The sequence below is a fragment of the Gossypium hirsutum genome, chromosome A01 (assembly GCF_007990345.1).
Source record: "Gossypium hirsutum isolate 1008001.06 chromosome A01, Gossypium_hirsutum_v2.1, whole genome shotgun sequence".
In the NCBI taxonomy this organism is placed as follows: domain Eukaryota; kingdom Viridiplantae; phylum Streptophyta; class Magnoliopsida; order Malvales; family Malvaceae; genus Gossypium; species Gossypium hirsutum.
Window position 1 is genome coordinate 24,725,274 of NC_053424.1, and position 12,471 is coordinate 24,737,744.

The 12,471-nt window shown below is 37.0% G+C and overlaps 1 non-coding gene across 1 annotated transcript; it reads left to right on the forward strand.

Moving 5' to 3' along the window:
- Positions 1 to 734: 734 nt before the first annotated feature.
- On the forward strand, positions 735 to 841 carry LOC121208381 (small nucleolar RNA R71). The gene has a single exon (XR_005903387.1). It is a non-coding gene; the product is annotated as a small nucleolar RNA R71 (small nucleolar RNA).
- Positions 842 to 12,471: the final 11,630 nt, after the last annotated feature.

Below are 12,471 nucleotides of genomic sequence, written 5' to 3' on the forward strand. Positions count from 1 at the left end.
CGTTGAGTTGCTCCCTTGGGTTAGATTCAGTGTTGCTTGGCAGGCTACCTTGTGGTCGTTCGAAAATTAACTTAGTGAGCTGTCCAATCTGAGTTTCGAGCCCTTGGAATGATGCTTGTTGATTTTTGAGTGCTGTCTCAGTATTCTAAAAATGAGTTTCTAACACCGAGATGAATTTGGTTAACATCTCCTCAAGGTTCGGCTTCTTTTCTTGTTGGTATGGTGGTTGTTAAAAAACCAGAGGATGTTGTGGCCTTTGATTTCCTTGACCGCCCCACGAGAATTTGGGGTGGTTCCTCCAACTTGCATTATAAGTGTTACTATATGGGTTATTTTGGGGTTTAAAGTTATTGTTACCCATATATTGGACTTGTTCCTCCTCGATGCTAGGGTTGAAGGGTTGATATTCTGTGCATGCTCCTCCTCCATTCGAATCCCACCTCATCACTGGATGTATCTGAGTAGAACCACACAAACCGTGAATTTTTTTATTTAAGAATTCTACTTGGTTAGATTGCATAGTAATCGCGTAGAGGTTGAAAACACCGGCTGCTTTCATTGGCTTTGTTCTCATAACTTTCCACTGATAGTTATTCAGTGACATCTCCTCAATAAATTCGTAAGCCACCTCAGGTGTCTTATTATTGATAGTTCCTCTAGTGGCTGCATCAATCATTTTCCAAGTCGAAGGATTCAGGCCATTATGAAACGTTTGAACCTTTAGCCAAAGTGGTAACCCATGGTGAGGGAACCTTCTCGAAAGGTCCTTGTATCTCTCCCATGCATCGTAGAGTGTTTCTAAATCCATCTGCACAAAAGAAGAGATATCATTACGTAATTTGGTTGTTTTAGCCGGCGAAAAATATTTTAATAAAAACATTTCGGTCATTTGTTCCCAAGTAGTGATTGACCCTCGTGGTAACGAGTTCAACCATTGTTTAGCCTTACTCCTTAATGAAAAGGGAAACAACCGAAGGTGAATGGCGTCATCCGAAACGCCATTAATTTTAAAGGTATCACAAAATTCTAGGAAATTTGCCAAGTGAGCGTTGGGATCCTTGTCCTGCAAACCATCAAACTGAACAAACTGTTGTATCATTGGAATTGTGTTAGGTTTCAGTTCTAAATTATTTGCAGCAATAGCAGGTCTAACTACATTTGACTCAGTTCCTATTAAATTAGGTTTAGCATAATCATACATAGTGCGTGGAGCAGGATTCTGATTTACTGGATCAGCAGCAATCGCAGCAGGTAGCGGATTTTCTTGGTTTTCAGCCATCTCCTCGATTGTGGTTGAAGTATCATCCTCTTGCTCGTCCTCTGTGTATCTTAGGCTTCGCCTTATTTCTTTTCAGTTTTTGCGAACTGTGCGGTCGATTTTGCCGTAAAAAAGTAGTGGTCCTGACGGGTTTCTTCTGGTCATAAACTAGAAAAACCTGTTAGAAGAAAATAAATGAAGAATTAGAAAAGAAAATAAAAACTTAAATTTCAATAAAAGTAAAATGGCTAAAGTAATAAAAATAGAGTGTTCCTAATATCCTAGATCCCCGGCAACGATGCCAAAAACTTGATTGCATGATATTCGCGACAGGTTTTAAAAATTTATAATTAAGCATTCTTGAAACTAAATATTATCACGATGAAGACAAGTGTACCTATCGAACAGTAGTATAGCTTTAGCAAGACCGGATTGTCGAACCTAAAGGAACCAAGAGTACTAGAAATTTCTTTTTATTATCTAGCCTAAAAACTAAGGGATTTGTTTATCTAAATTAATTAACTAAACTAAGAGTCCACAGAGAGAAATTGGGGAAAAGCTTTTGGGAAAATTCGATTGATTAAGACAATACCCAAGGAAAAATCCACCTAGACTTCACTTGTTATTTGACTCTGAATCAGATGATTTATTCATTTGATTCATCCGTAGAAATCCCTAAGTTATATTATTATCTCTCTCTAGACTAATAAAGTTTAACCCTAGTTTGATTAATTGAAATCTCTTTCTAATTAACACCTAGTGTAGCATTAACTAGATCTATGGATTCCCTTATTAGGTTTCACCCTAATCCGGCAAAATCTTATCACTCTATCTCTAGGCGTGCAATCAACTTCGCTTAATTACGACAAATTTACTCTTAAACAGGGTCTATTCCTCCTCTGAATAAGAGCATTAACTCGAATCAATATCCTGGAATATTAAAACAAGAATTAAGAACACATAATTAAGAACAAGTCAAATATTTATCATACAATTCAGATAATAATAAGATCCGTCTTAGATTTCATTCCCCTTAGGTATTTAAGGAGTTTAGTTCATAATTATAGAATAAAACATCTCATAAGAATAATGAATACAAAACATAAAGAAAACCCAAAACCCCTGAATGAAAATTGAAGGGAGATCTTTAGTCTTGATGATGAATCTAACTTTTGAGATGGACCAATCGACTTCTCTTGAGTAATTCCTTGCCTCCTACTCTGCGTCCCCCTCCTAAGTGCCTCATCAAGTGTTTAAATAGGCTTTTGAATGCTTAAAAGCCCTAAAAATTGGCCTTTTCCGAATAGGACTAAACTTGGGCTTAGCAGGGACACGCCCGTGTGTGATTACTCCAGCCTGTGGTAAAGGCTGTTAAATAGGCACGGACGTGTGATCTACCCGTGTAAGTCGTGCTTCGATCCTGCTAGATTGACACGGCCGTGTGACACGCCCGTGTGAGAAAGTCCAGGACGTGTTGTTTTCCCATGTGGGTCCATTTTCTCTGTTTTCAGCCCGTTTCTCACTCTTTTTACTCTCCAATGCCCACCTAAGTATAAAACATGAAATTAAAGGATTAGGAGCATCGAATTCACCAAATCTAAAGAGAAATCATCCGTAAATGCGCTAGGCATGAGATAAAAATATGTATAAATTACGATTTATCATTGAGCAAGAACAAATGTGAAAGCGCGATATTCGCCACCCCAATCACTCTGAAATTGTTTAATTTCCTTCCCAAATTGAGTTTTCACTATCTTTTGAAACTGAAGAAAGCATTCAAGGGCTTGGGATTTTTTTTAAATAAGACAAAGCTAAGTGAAATGAGTAAGCATGTCAACAAATGTGATATAATACTAGTTGTTACCACGTTCAACAGAAGTAGGCCCCCACAAATCTGATACAACTAACTCAAAAGAACAAGCATACTGAGTAGTAGATGTAGAAAATGGTAATTTGTGAGATTTTCCTTTTTGAAAGGCATACATATAAACCCAAGAACATCCTTATTAGAAACAACATGACATTTACGCAACACAGACTGAACAGTACGGCCAAACGGATGACCCAACCACTGATGCCAAAGCTTAAAAAATTTGTTGTCCACAGAATCTGAATTAACACCAGTGTAATGCATGGAAGGATACGCACAGTTACCATCAGAAGACACCGGGGAAAATTGATACAACCTATGGATAATAAATTCTTGCAGATAGTCGGTACAAGTAAAACATTAGAGAGATAAAGTAACTTATTATTCGCAGCCAAAGTAGAAGATTCTTGCTCTTAATTGGAACACGAATCCCATCACCCATTAAAATATGAGCAGTACCTAAATAGTGTGTGGACTCGTTCAGATCAGAGTCCTCCTTGTAGACATGGTGCGTAGCCCCCGAGTCAGGATACCACGTCGAAGTACCCATGTTTTGAACTGGAGATCCATATTAGGCCAAGTGTATTTGAGATGCAGTACTAGTGGAAATGTCAGGGCTTGACACATCAGGAATGCGATGAAGCCCAACATTAAGACGTGGTTTTGAAGAAAAATATTGACGTATTATCATAAAATTTAGTGGCTGAACATGAGAAACACCGGCCATAGGCTTAGTGGACCAAGGCACTTACGACCCAACTGAGGCCCGCTAACCATGGCTTATTAGAGTTTATATTTGATTGCCCAAATAAGATGTAGGCAACCCACTATTTTCATAACCCACATGGCTAGAGTGTTGAGGCCTAAAACCATGTGGAAGAGTCAGCTCATTATCACCAAAGTAGAAGAAACATTAGGGTTAGCATCATTATTAGGAAAATGAGAGAGAGAAAATAACCCATTTTCATTTATCATGAAAATTGCCAAAACCCGATGACAGCATTTGAGGCATAAAGTACAACTGGTAACCACCGCCACGTGTACCAAAATATTGATTAAAAGACGAATGAACCAACACCGACATTGAACCTTTATAGCTCTGATTAAACCGATAAAAACACTATTGTGTGAGTGACCTAATCAACCATAAATATGGCACTGCACACGATCCTTGAAACTATGGCCACGACTGCCAGGTGAGGGTCAAATGGACCTATAAGTGTCAGCCATCATCGGTACCGAAGGTGGGACCGACTCAGCAAGATTTGTATAATAAAGAGTCTCAACAACCAGGTGCTGTTGTCTCATTTCAAACTCAAGAAGAATATCTATCAATTGACGCAGTGGGAGGGGTTTAGTGAAGGATGCAAGGGTAACCACCGTGTCATACTCTGACGACAACCTCACGATAACAATCTTAACCTTTTCAGAGTCCGAAATCTGGTGGCTAGAGGCCACAAAGAGAACGCAGGTGTTTGAATCTTCGCAACATATTCTTTGATTGTCATTGTACATTTCTTAATCTAATGTAGATCGTGTTTGATTAGAGATAATTGAGCACCAAATACAATAGCAAACATGCGATTAGCGGTGATCCAAACATCATTAGATGTTCACACATCAGTAAAGCACGATAGTAATGAACCACTGATTGTGGAAAGTAACCAGGATGCAAGAAGTTTATCCTACTGATGAAAAATGGAAGCCTCTGAATTCAAAACCATCTAGCCATTCGAACTCAGCACAAATTGTATCGGAGACAAATGAGATCTATCAATAAATCTGGTGAGATTATATCCTTCTAAAATTAGTTTAACATGTTGCTGCCACTGGATGAAGTTTCCATCATCCAATTTAATCGTGTCATATTTAAGGAAACTTTGAACCAAACGAACCGTACCAAAGTCAGAGTGTAACAAATGTGTCGCAGCACGTATAGGTGGAGAATGACCATTAGTAGCTACAGAATTTATGGACTAAGCCATTGAGAGCATAGCAAGAAGTGCACCAGAATCTCAGGCGACTGATACCATGAAAGAAATGTTGAACAAGGGTAAAGAATACATAGAAGAAACAAATCTGAGAATAGATGAGAAGCTAATTCTTTGAAATATTGTCAAATGATATTTATATGATGTGCATTTTCTGCTGAGCTACATACTTATTGATATGGCCACTCCCTAGGAACACCCTTGGTTCAGCTCATCAAGCGTCGTTTGCAATCTTGGTGATAAGTTCATCCATCAAATTATACCTTTGGTTTCTACCTTTTTAGGTAATGGGTCAAGGTCCATCTTCTATCTTCCACTTATCCACCTTAAGCGATATAAGTTCCAGAGTAATACTTTTTTATAGTATTGAATCGTTTTTGGAGCTTGAGTTCAATTTTCCATTCCATCCTATCTATAAACTATTTACCTTATTTCTTTGTTAAATCGAACCTACGAAAATCATACCTAGCTTATCATTCGAACCACTTTGTCAACTTTCGCTCATACTTAACTTAATACGTCATTACTTTTTTATAGTATTGAATCGTTTTTGGAGCTTGAGTTCAATTTTCCATTCCATCCTATCTATAAACTATTTACCTTATTTCTTTGTTAAATCGAACCTACGAAAATCATACCTAGCTTATCATTCGAACCACTTTGTCAACTTTCGCTCATACTTAACTTAATACGTCATTTTTAAGCCGAACGATACTTTCTCGACCACGATCGGGTAACTTAGGTGACTTGACTCAACATCACCGAGCTGGTTCACATCATTTGTTTTGATACCAAATGATGTGAACCGGCTCGGTGATGTTGAGTCGAGTCACCTAAGTTGCTCGATCGTCGTTGGGGAAGTATCGTTCGGCTTAAGAAAAGAAAGTATTAAGTTAAGTATGAGCAGAAGTTGACAAAGTGGTTCGAACGATAAGCTAGGTATGATTTTAGTAGGTTCAATTTAACAAAGAAATAAGGTAATAAACTCTGATGCCAAATGATACGATCTTGTCTCATGACTTGATTTGAGTCGTTGTTGTACTCGATCGTAAAATGGAAAAGTATCGTTCAACTCGGAGTTTAGTTGAGTATAGGCTTAAGCAAAAAGGGTTTCAAAGAGTTTTAAGGTAGGCTATGGATAGGTTTGGTTAAACAAAGAAATAAGAGAACTTTAAAATGGCTAATACGGATGGAGGGAATAGGCTTAAGTCAAGAATGGTTTGACAAATGTTTGGCTAACAAGGAAAACAAAGGTAATGAAATGGATGATGGAGATGCAACAAAGTGGGCTCAAGTGTCAAGAACGAACCAACACTATAGTGAGTGCTGACTTGATACTTACAGGATGCTTAAGGTGGGTTGGGTGATGGGATAGGACCTTTTCAAAATGGATCTCCATGATAGGCAACATTGAAAGCATATGACTCAATTTAAATTATAATAAAAAAGCATAAAGAAATCATCCAAACGTTCATGTAATCCAATTTTCACTCGATCAAACTTACTCAAACATGCATAATTTACACAACAAGGTAGATTCAATACGCCATCATCACAATCAAATGAATTAACCATTTTACATGTCGTTGTTTTATCACACAATCGCATCAAAGGTAAATTAGACATGCATGTTTTCAAATAGACATATGTCTCGAATCTCATTCGCACATCCTTGTTCAGACTAATTGGTTTCGCACAATAGATCATTGGACACACATTTTCACCACAATTGAGCAAATGGAAAAGGTTATATGAATCATTATCATTATCTAGAATATCCAAGCCTTACAATTGTCGATTAGACATTACCTTACCAATTTGCTTGTCAATAACACAATCTTCGTTAGTAATGCTCTCCTTATCACTATTTGAAACAAACAAATCATTACTATTTAAAGAATAACAATTACCCATATCAAAGTACGATTGCTTTACTAAGACCAAATCAACAACAATGTTTTCATTAACAAGAGAATGATGCTCATTTGACTGGAAAACTTCAAAACCCATACCTTGCTTACCTTTTGGTGTAGGTGAACTAGGGCCGTTCAAAACATTACTTTTCCAACCAACGTGAACCGTCTCTCATTCGGGAGGTATTGAAGTTAAAGCTCACTACTCGGATTAACCTAAAATGAAGGGAAAACACAAAGACAATGAGTATGTTGATTAGTCAAGACACCTTTGTTTTTCTCCCTCGTTTATTCTTTTCCTTTATCTTCACTCATAATTTTCTCACAATTTTTACTCTTTTCTTTTTCTCTTAATGTTCCATAAAAATTTTTAATCTTTTCTGATCCTCCAACACTTGTTTTGGCGATAGAGGTTCCAAAGTTACATTTCTACCTTGGTGTTTGAAAGTATATTGGTTTGCAAATCTGTCATGTTTGACCCTCTGATCAAACTGCCATGATCTTCCAAGCAACAAGTGCCCCGCATGCATAGGTACCACGTCACATAGAACTTCGTCATGGTACTTTCCAATCGAAAATGCAACAAGGGCTTGTTTAGTTACCTTCAACTCGAAACCTTTATTGGGCCATTGCAGCTTGTAGGGGCTCGGGTGTTTAATAGTCGGCAAAACAAGCTTTTCAACCAAGAGTGTACTTGTAACATTTGTACAACTTCCTCCATCAATAACTAAACTACATACCTTCCATTGGACATGACAATGGGTATGGAACAGATTTTCACGTTGCCGTTCACTTCCGGTGCTTTGCGCACTTAAACTTCTTTTTACAACGAGCATCTTGCCTTCAACCGTATACTCCAATTCTTCTTCTTCGTCTGTAAGTGTGTCGTGTTCCTTTTTAACCTTTTCATTCTCCTCCTCTAATTCAATGTCACCATTGACTCGAACCACCATTACACTTTGATTTGGGCATTGGCTATTGATACGGCTCCTTCTGATACACTTAAAACATTTAATGTCTTTCAAACGGTTTGGGAAACTTTTGGCAGCCTTGCCTTTGCTAGATTTGGCCACGGGTTTAGTTGACTTTACCGACACCGTTGGCTTTTTGGTTTAGCTTATTGAAGCATTCTTACTTGCACCTTGACTCCATTTAGAAACACTAGAAGTGGAGAAACCTCGAACAACACCCTTTCTCTTGATTTGCTTCTCAACCTTAATGGCCATATGCACCATATCAACGATTTCGACATAGTGCTGAAGCTCCATAATGTTAGCTATGTCACAGTTAAGTGCGGCTAAAAATCGTGCCATATTCGCCTCGTTATCTTCTTGCACGTCCGCCCGTATCATAGCAACTTCCATCTCCTTGTAGTAATATTTTACGTTTCTCGTCCCTTGGGTAAGATTTTAGAGCTTTTGGTAGAGCTTACAGTGATAGTATGATGGAATGAGTCTCCGGTGCATCACCGATTCCATTTCGGCCCACGTGCTAATGGGTCGCTCTCCATTTCACCTTCGACTCGTTGTAAGTTGGTCCCACCATATCATGGCATAGTTAAAAAACTCAATTGTAGCCAACTTGACCTTTTTGGCTTCGAAATAGTTGTGGCACTCAAACACGAGTTCTATCCTTTTTCCTATTCGAGATAAGCCTCCAAGTTCGATTGGCCTTGGAAAGGTGGAATTGTCAATTTGATGCTTTTAAGGTTATCATCATATCTCTTACGTTCTCTTGGGCCACGGTTTCATTTTCCTCTATGCCAATCACTTATATTAGAGCCTTGATCACTCTCGGCATCGTTAGGTTTAGACAACTCATCTTCTTACATTCGTAACCAGCCTCAGTTTCTCGGTAGACTTAGGGGTGTCCTCTCTCGTTGGGCTCTTCCCTCTATGTAGTTAAGACTTTCTTGTACAGGCTCGAGCTTTCGATCGAATAGTCACTTCACTTCACACAAGAGAGCTTGAAGATTGAGATCCTGTATGTTGCGAGCTGGTTTTCTTTCGAATCTATCTGCCATATTTTGCTCCGGGCTCCTTGACATAGAACATTTATAGTCCTCACCACAAAAACCTCACTAGTCACTCAAAAAGAAAATTAATGATTTTGCTCTCGTTTTAAGGCTTTTCTTCTCTCTAATGCACTCGCACACTCGTGCCTTTTACCACTTAATTCTTTCTCTCGTAATTTCATAATTTGTCTCTTTATGACTTATTTGTTACCTAAGGGGTCGATTTCAAAGTGGCTAACAAGGGCTATATTGTAGAGTGTGTAGGGTAGGCTGAAAGAAAATAAAATTCAATTTTAGGGTGTAGCGTAAAGGTAGACGACGGTAGTAGAAAGGGAACTTGATGATCGGGAACAACAGAAGATGAATACAAAACTTTAACACTTTTTTTTTAAACTTTAATTTTTTTACAATATCACGACTTTTATACACAAATTAGTTTCTATATACTTTTTTAATATACGAAATAATATTTTTTTGAATTTTTTTTTGAATTTTTTTCACAAACCTATTCCAGGATGGCCTCGAACGTCTGTACTTCTCGATTTAGTAGCTCTGATACCAAATGATGTGAACCGGCTTGGTGATGTTGACTCGAGTCACCTAAGTTTCCCAATCATCGTCGAGGAAGTATCGTTCGACTTAAGAAAAGGACGTATTAAGTTAAGTATGAGTGGAAGTTGACAAAGTGGTTCGAATGATAGGCTAGGTATGATTTTGATAGGTTCGGTTTAACAAAGAAATAAGGTAAATAGTTGATAGATAGGATGGAATGGAAAAGTGAACTCAAGCTCCAAAAACGATTCAATACTACAAGGAGTATTGCCCCGGAACTTATATTGCTTAAGGTGGTTAAGTGGATGATAAAAGATGGACCTTGACCCGTTCCCTAAAAAGGTAGGAACCAAAGGTATAATTTGATGGATGAACGCCATACCAAGGTTGGTGATAAGTTCAGAAGGAGTTCGGGCTGACGCCACTAGCAAGCTAGATAAGTCAATTAAGACTCAAACGAAATAGAGAGGAAGAAACCTCACAAGAACAATGTTCATTCAATAATAATACGGCAAAAGTCTAACATACATCAAATTAGCTAAATATTTATAGCTAGAAACAATGCTAGCTGAATAGACACATTCATGACTTAATGGCTAAGTAATTCAGCTTAAATGAGTTGGAAAATTCTAGAATAAATCCAAATAAATTCCATGTCTATATTCAGCTCTTTAGAATGCCATTGGATAGCTTCTAGATAAAGGAAAGTCAGCTGAATTATTTGTAAGAGTTGGGAGCTGATTGGCCATGTCTGTGTTCGGCCAAGTGCTTAAATGAGCTCCTTTAATCCTACATTGAGAAGCTGAATGTGCAATAGCATTTTAATGGGAGTTTTGGAGCACGGACAACCGAAATAGTGTGAATACTTGAACTCCAAAAGCCTCCAAGTGTGAAGGGACGAAATTGATTAGCCATCAGCTGAATGGACTCCATTTGAGCAGCCTTGTCCATTGAGCTCTTCGAAGAGCCACTTGGAGAAACTCAAAACAACAGATGATTTAATTCCACTTAATGCTCCAACTAAATACACGCTCCTCCTTAATGCCGTTCCATGCACTTGAGCTAGCTGAATTTAGCTTGTGTGAACAGTTATAACATGAAATAAATTCGATTAAGACATAATAATTAGCTTAATTACTTTGCCTAAACTTAAGACACTTTAATGAGCTGTTTGAGCTAGGACAAATTAAAATGAATCTAAGAAAAATTAAATGGCTGTAGGATTCAAAACACATTTAATTACTTTGACATATTAAAATCATGTACTAACTATGACATGCTTAAAACATGGATTAAAATTAAACACATTAAACACTAAATTAATAAGACACATTTATGAACTGAAACTAAATTAACTAATTTAATTAAACAGCTAAGTTTATTCCAGCAACTTAAAATGCATGAAATTAAATAAAATAAAATCAAGCCCAATGAGCTAGCATCTAACCGAATTGAGCTCCATTGAGCTGGAATGATCTAGATTAGCTTACAAAAGATTGCAAACGACGCTTGATGGGCAGAACCAAGGGCGTTCCCGGGGCGTGGTCATATCATCCCCTCCAATCGTTCTTGGAGCTTGAGTTCACTTTTCCATTCCATCCTATCTATCAACTATTTACTTTATTTCTTTGTTAAACTGAACCTACCAAAATCATACCTAGCCTATCATTCGAATCACTTTGTCAACTTCCGCTCGTACTTAACTTAATACGTCCTTTTCTTAAGCCGAACAATACTTCCTCAATGACGATCAGGCAACTTAGGTTACTTGACTCAACATCACCAAGTCGGTTCACATCACTTATACTAACATTGAATGTTAACCGCTATTAATAGAAAGGCTAACAGCCAAAACAAACCAACTAACTGCAACTACTTACAGTAGACTCTAACAAAATATATCCCACAATTTTTATGGTCAAATGTAATGACTATTGTGTCAAGAAACAACATTCTTCCTCTAATTAATAAATTAAAAAACTCCCATTCATAAATGAATTTATTGAATTAGCCTCATTTGCAATACTTTCATTACATGTTTTTCCTTCCCATTTAATTCAAACAACAATTAAAGTCACTAATTTCCCATCACATAATTTTATGCTCATAAATTTCACACAATATATACACATTAGCCATCACCATTGCCATTGAACATGACTTTTAAGCTTTAGTGTCTCATGTAACAGTCTTTTTGCTCACCCATCTCATACCTTGTATACATATAGATCATCATAATTTTGAAAAATTTCCACCCCCTCTTCATTTTATTAAAAACTAGTCATGCTTAACAATATGTAAATTCATTATAATAATATTTTTAATTCATTTAATGATTAATCCTTTAGCTCTACCATCAGTCATAAAAAATGAACTCGAAATCCTTATAAATCTTATGTTGAAAAAATATGGACATCACATATATAATACGCATAATTACATGTTATTATTTACTATTATAAAAGATTAGCCCAAATTAAAAGTGATCTAATTTGGTTAATGTTTATTGGGCTTTAGTTATTAAATAAAGTATGGGTCAAATCTGTGTAGATACTCTAGTAACTAATTTCTAATTGATGATAGATTGATTAGAAATTAGGTTTAATGTGCAAAAATTATATATTGGGGTTATGGTCCCTAAATTACACTTACGTAACTTTCTAATGTCTCATCTTTAGAAAACAGAGTGTGGCACATCCCAAAACTCGGGTTAGTAGAATTTCCTTTGTAAAACCAAGAGTGCTCATGCCCTAATTTATAAGGTTATCTTTAGGCATTTGTAAATAAATGAGTTACTAGCCTAATGGTTAAGTCTTAGAGAATCCACCTTAGAGTCCCAAATTCAAGCCTTCTCTCTCAAATTTTTTTTAGAA